Raw genomic sequence first — 6,000 nt, 5'->3', positions numbered from 1 at the left:
CACTTTCCATTCCTTTTTGGAGGAATGGAAACTGAAGGGGTTAGCCAAATTTAAGTCATTGCTTCACCATTGAATTGTTCAAGTATTTCTAATTTATATCAGCTGCAGTGAGTTTTTCAACGTGTAAATTTGGATTCAAAAGGATAAAGAAGCATATGGTACCAAGACATAGTTCTGGATAACTACAGGTTTAATTGCATGAATTTAATATAAGCAGGATAGTTGTTTATCTACAAAATTTTACAACAGAGGTTAGCGAAACTGTATAGTCAATAAATATTTGGAAAACACATTTCCTCTTCCTAGGTATCTTCTTTTAATTTGTATTTAAACTTTAATATGAATTCACATGTTTGTCCATTTCTTTAGCTATGTCTCTAAAAATATGCTCACTAAAGACATCTTGGAACTTTTTCTATAGTTGCATGTATCACTTTCCTGACTATCTGATGTTGTTTCCTTCAAAGATATCTTTCTATTCTTTCATCACTAGCCCAACCGTTACTGTGTTATGAATTAATCTACTAGCTTTCTCTTCCTACCCATATCTTCCACACACTTAAAAAATTTTGTATATTTAATGCATTCTTGTCATCAGATTTACATTCTTCTTGAAACATAATTCCTCCCTTTCCTTGTTTCTCAAACTGGGATATTGTATACCCTAAAATAGACCAGAAGGTCCTTGAAACTAAAGTACAGATACACATGGTACATGGACATTGTCAGGCGTTTTGTTGTTGTTTGCTTTTTAATATTTGTGGAGAAAAACATTGTTAGCTTATGAAATTATACCAATTAATATAAAATACAACATAAAATTGGGATTTATTTAAAGGTGATTATAAACCTGTAATTTACACTTGACTTACAATGTGTATGATGGGTTTTCATATTCTTATTATTCATTAAAGAACTTCCATATTTTAGCTACTACTATTTTACTCATGTAATAAACAAGGCATGTATCAAGGATACACTTTCACTAAACTCTGGATTCAGGATTGTAATACAGGCACTAGGACTGAGGAAGCTCAGCTCTTAAGCAGTGATATATTGCCTCATGGAAATTTTATTCTTGCCTTATAGTATTGTGCAGCAGACATTTGAAAGCACTACTTCATTTCACGACATAAAAAAGATTTATTAGATGGCCCTACACATGTCCAATATCATCTTCAGTCTCCCATGTTTATGCACTCTAATTCTACTGAGTCTTCTTGCCATATTTTCTTGTACTTCTATTATCATTGCCCATACTGTTCCTGCTGTTTGAAACCTCTCCCTTTCTCCTTTGTTTTCTTTGTCACTGCCCAACTTTCAAATCAAATGGTACCTTTTCTGTGAATTTCTCACTCTTGAAAAACAATTTTTTATTTCATTTTCATTTTTAATTTAATTTTTATTTTTTTGAGATACAGTCTCACTCTATAGCCCAGGCTGCAGTGCAATGGCACTCTCTTGGCCCACTGCAACCTCTGTTTCCCGGGTTCAGGTGATTCTCCTGCCTCAGCCTCCTGAGTAGCTGAGGCTACAGGTGTGAGCCAACATGCCCGGCTAATTTTTGTATTTTTAGTAGAGATAGGGTTTCACCATGTTGTTCAGGCTGGTTTCGAACTCCTGATCTCAAGTGATCCACCCGCCTCAGCCTCCCAAAGTGCTGAGATTACGGGCGTGAGGCACTGTGCCCAGTCAATTTTCTATTTCATCTTTAATCCATGGCATCTCATATATACTTTCATTATAACACTTATCATATATTAGTACGTTATTTTTTCTGTCAAGGCTGAAACTTTTGGAAGGAAAAAACCAACGCAAGTTCTCTTTTTTAATTCTAGTGCTAATACAGTATCTACTTCAGTGAAAGTGTTAAATGAAAATTAGATGAGTTAATGAAGGATTTTATTCAGCTACTGGAACTTTCTTAGTATCCGACGCAAAGTTCTTCATCTCAAACTGCATTTTAAAATTTGGTTTCCATATCCCAGGATACAATTCAAGATTTATGGCCCTTTTAGAAACCCAATCTTTGATTATATGGTACATTTAGTGACTTAATTATTATGTCATAGAAATTATTTCACTGACTCGAGTTGTACTGAAGTACTTCTCAGGCAGGCTCTCATGCTCAGAACTATGTACTCATTATTCTCTCTCTGTCTGAATTGATGTTTCTCTTGATTTCTCTAGTGGTGATGCCTTCTCTTAAGAATCTTTGCTCAAATGTTACCTATTTACTGAGGTCCAAATGACCACCTGTACTTAAAATTACAGACTATGTCTCCCACCTAGAAACTTCTACACTGCTCTACTTTGTTTTCTGTAGAACACACATATTTTTATACCTTATATAATTTAATTATTAATGGTATCTATGGTTTCATGCATCTCTTCTCCCAATCATAATACAAGTCCCACAAGGGAAGGGAGGAATCTCTGTTTTGTGCAGTCACTTATTCTATATCCCTAGAAAAATTTCTCAAACAACGTGGCAGCTTAGTACACATTGGATGAATGAATGAGTGACTGCATGCATGCATTTTCTGTCCTTTTTTCTCTGTCCCAACCAAAAGCCATGTAATTATCTTCTTTTCCTCATGGAATTTCTATGATGGTTCTGGTAAAACATTTGGCTTTACTTGTCATAGGATCAGTGCATTCAGAAGATACATCAAGAATTGTAAATGTACTAGGAAAAAAAATTGGTCTAAGGCTCAGTAATAAGTAATTAATTGAGTACGTTTTGTTCTTATATTTTAGTGGAGAAGACATGATTTAGTTTGTCCCATAAAAGTAATGCTCCCTCTAGTTAATGATGAATTTTACTGTTGTTTAGGTTACATTTTGGGGAAAACCATGGTTTTATGTAACTCTCATTTTTTATAAACATATGCAATTTTAAATTATCCTAACAAGAATTTGCTTAATTTGTCTTTGTCATTACTGTATTTTACAACTGTCTTAGCATGTTTAATCCTAACAATACTACATGTGGTAGACATTAGTTTTTTTGCATTTTACCTGTAAGAGAAATATGAATCTTATATTGTTGGTTACCCAAGGTCACCTGCTTAATTATGTGCCTTTTCTTCTGGATATGTTTGAGATTTTCTCTTTATCACTGATTTAAGCAACTTGATTATGATGTGCTGTGGATGGTTTTCTTTGCAATTCTTCTGCTTGTTTCTCTAGCTACTTGGGTCTCTGGAACTATAGTTTTTAATTAAATTCTATCATATTTGTTCTGTTTGGATTCATGTATACCTACAAATTTTTCTTTCTGTATGGTTTGAATTTTCTTGATTTTGTGCATGTTAAATAATGTTTGATTTATGTTGGATATTTCATATTTTGTGTTTTTGAATGATGTAATCTGTATTTTGTTTTTTCCTCTTTAAAGGAATTTTGTTTAGATTTGCAGTTAAGTTACTTGCTGATCTGCTCCACTGCTTTTTGCTTATCTTAACTTTGTTAGAGAGGGATAGGTTAGCCTTACTATGGGGACCTCTTACTCTTCATAGCTTTCTTCTCTTCCATAATCTTCTCCATGGATTTACTTACCAACTTCTCACTAAACTCCATATTCTTTCTTTTCAATTCACTAAACCTGCTGTGCACACTTTGGGATTCTTTTTCCTGCCTCATAGCCTGGCAGGTGCCACCAAGCAGAAACGGAGAGAGATTGTAGGACTCAGCTCATTACGTTCTTTTTTCCCTCAGATTTCAGTTCTGTACTGCTTTGTTTTATTATGCTTGAAAATCATTGTTGTATATTTTGCATAATTTTCTATGTTACTTATTTTGAAGAGTAAGTTTGGATCCAGTTACTACAACATGATTGAAAATATAATTCCTCCTTTCTTTCTCTTAAAACACACTGCCTCAAGTATGTACTGTCTCTAATGTAGTTTCTTTCACAGTATAAATGGTGGTTATTTCCTTTAGATGTTTTTGTTTATTTGGGAGATAAGGCGTGCATAAATGAAAAATAAAATCACATCAAAAGTCTTTCCCTTTTATTATTTCTTTTGGTTTTATTTTTTAATTAAAATACACTGAAATGGTTGGCAACAATATGAATTAGAAAACATAAATGGCACATATTTGAGAAGAATCTGTAAAATATCTGTAAATTTTAGCTAATCACAATACACTATAATAGAAATTTGAACTTTGAAATCTTGTTAACCAAAGGACGTCATTGGAAAGCATCTGGAACAATGGAATAATGAAGAAGATTTAATAATATCTTTATCAAGAACATTTCCAAGAAGTACAACTGGTTTGTTTGGTAGGTCAGAATGGGATAAAGAAAGTTCAATAAATTTTTATCTTGAGTAAGTGTAAAAATTTTGCACAATTACTAAAGAAAGGGGTCTAGAATTAGGCAAGATAGAAATAACAATGAAAGAAAAAAGGTATAAGACGTTGTAGGATGGAGAAAGTGATCTGAGAAGAGAACCAAAATAATTCAATATACGAAAAATTAACTGTAATGTACCTCCAGATGATAGGATGCAATAGCATCCATAATCTTGCCAAAATAATTAAACCTTAGTATGATAAAAGGCTCTGGTTCTAGCTGATTATTTTCAGGTGAAAGAGAGAAGATAAAATTATGTCAAATTTCACTGTGGGTATGAGATCAGCAAACATTAGACTGTGGAAAACTCTGCAGGTCAAACAGCCCAGTTTTTCAACATGTACATTCTAAAGAAATAAAGGAATAAATGGGAAAAGGGTAGATTAGAAGAAACCTGCAATATATATTGAGTTTAGATTGAGCAAAACTAAACTACAGTGTCCTAGAATGCACATTTGTATAATAAAACAATAAAAAAAGAAATAATTTCTAAAATACTGAAGATGGTGGATACTTTGGCAGTGGGGGTCAGCAGAGAAAGAAGTTGAGATTGAAAATAAGCACATGAAGGGTATTAAACATGCAATAATTTATTAAGGTATATTTGCTTTCTGTGGTTTTCTGGCTAGGAGAATGTGAGTTCCACTTCTTGAGCAGATGATTAACTTCACACTCCAACCATTTACCTTATCTGGCTCCTACACTATGAGGCCACTGTGCACCGGCCTTCATCATCCAGAGCCAGGTACCAGATAACTAGAGAGAGCTCCTATTCCCCAGAGCCTGGGAAATTTTTCAAATTAGCCAATCCACAGGGAGTTGGATGATTAGTTAAGTAAAATTTAGCTAACCACCTCCTGCACATATAAACTGCCCCCTACAGTCCCAGCTAACTGGTACTCCATCTCTAGATGCAACCCCTGTGTGTGGCCGCTGTATAGTAGCCTTCACTCATTCAGAGCTGTAAGTAACAAAGTGTCTTCCCTTTCCTTTATTCAAGTGTCATTGTATTGTGTCCTGTCATAAAGAGAATCTTTATATCTAGAAAGAATGTGTAAGCTTATAAACTTTACCTAGGTGCATTCTTCCTTAGGAAGAAAGTAGAGGATATGTGTCACACAGTGAGGACAAACACTAAGATGGAAAAGCAAGGCCTAACACAAGAGAAAGGTGAAGAGAAGAGCAAGGTATGATTTATAAAATAAGATTACAGAGTACTTGTCAAGATGGTAGAAGAGTCAAGAACTATATAGGATGGTAATCGCTTGGGCAAAAGAAGGTGAAGTAATAATGCAACATAATATTTTGAAAATACATTGATAATTTCTTTACAGATCTGTTGAAGTGGGGAGCATCAGGAAGAAGTGAGCCAAAGTAAATCAAATGAAACAATTATTAACCGTGAGGGGAAAAATATAGAAAAGAAAAAAAACAAATTATAATTTTTGTTTCAGTTGTAACAATATTTAGATATAAAGCATAATATAACATTGACTGACTCATAGCCAATAGATACAGTTACACTGGGAAAATGGAAGTAAGGGTGGTAATGGTGTAAGAATAGGAACCTCAAGCATAGTAAAAGGAATTCAATGGAAAATTTAATCAAGAAAAAGAATTATATTGCCATTATATCG

Source organism: Macaca nemestrina, chromosome 7 (assembly GCF_043159975.1).
Source record: "Macaca nemestrina isolate mMacNem1 chromosome 7, mMacNem.hap1, whole genome shotgun sequence".
Classification (NCBI taxonomy): domain Eukaryota; kingdom Metazoa; phylum Chordata; class Mammalia; order Primates; family Cercopithecidae; genus Macaca; species Macaca nemestrina.
Note: the sequence above shows the minus strand (reverse complement) of the source record.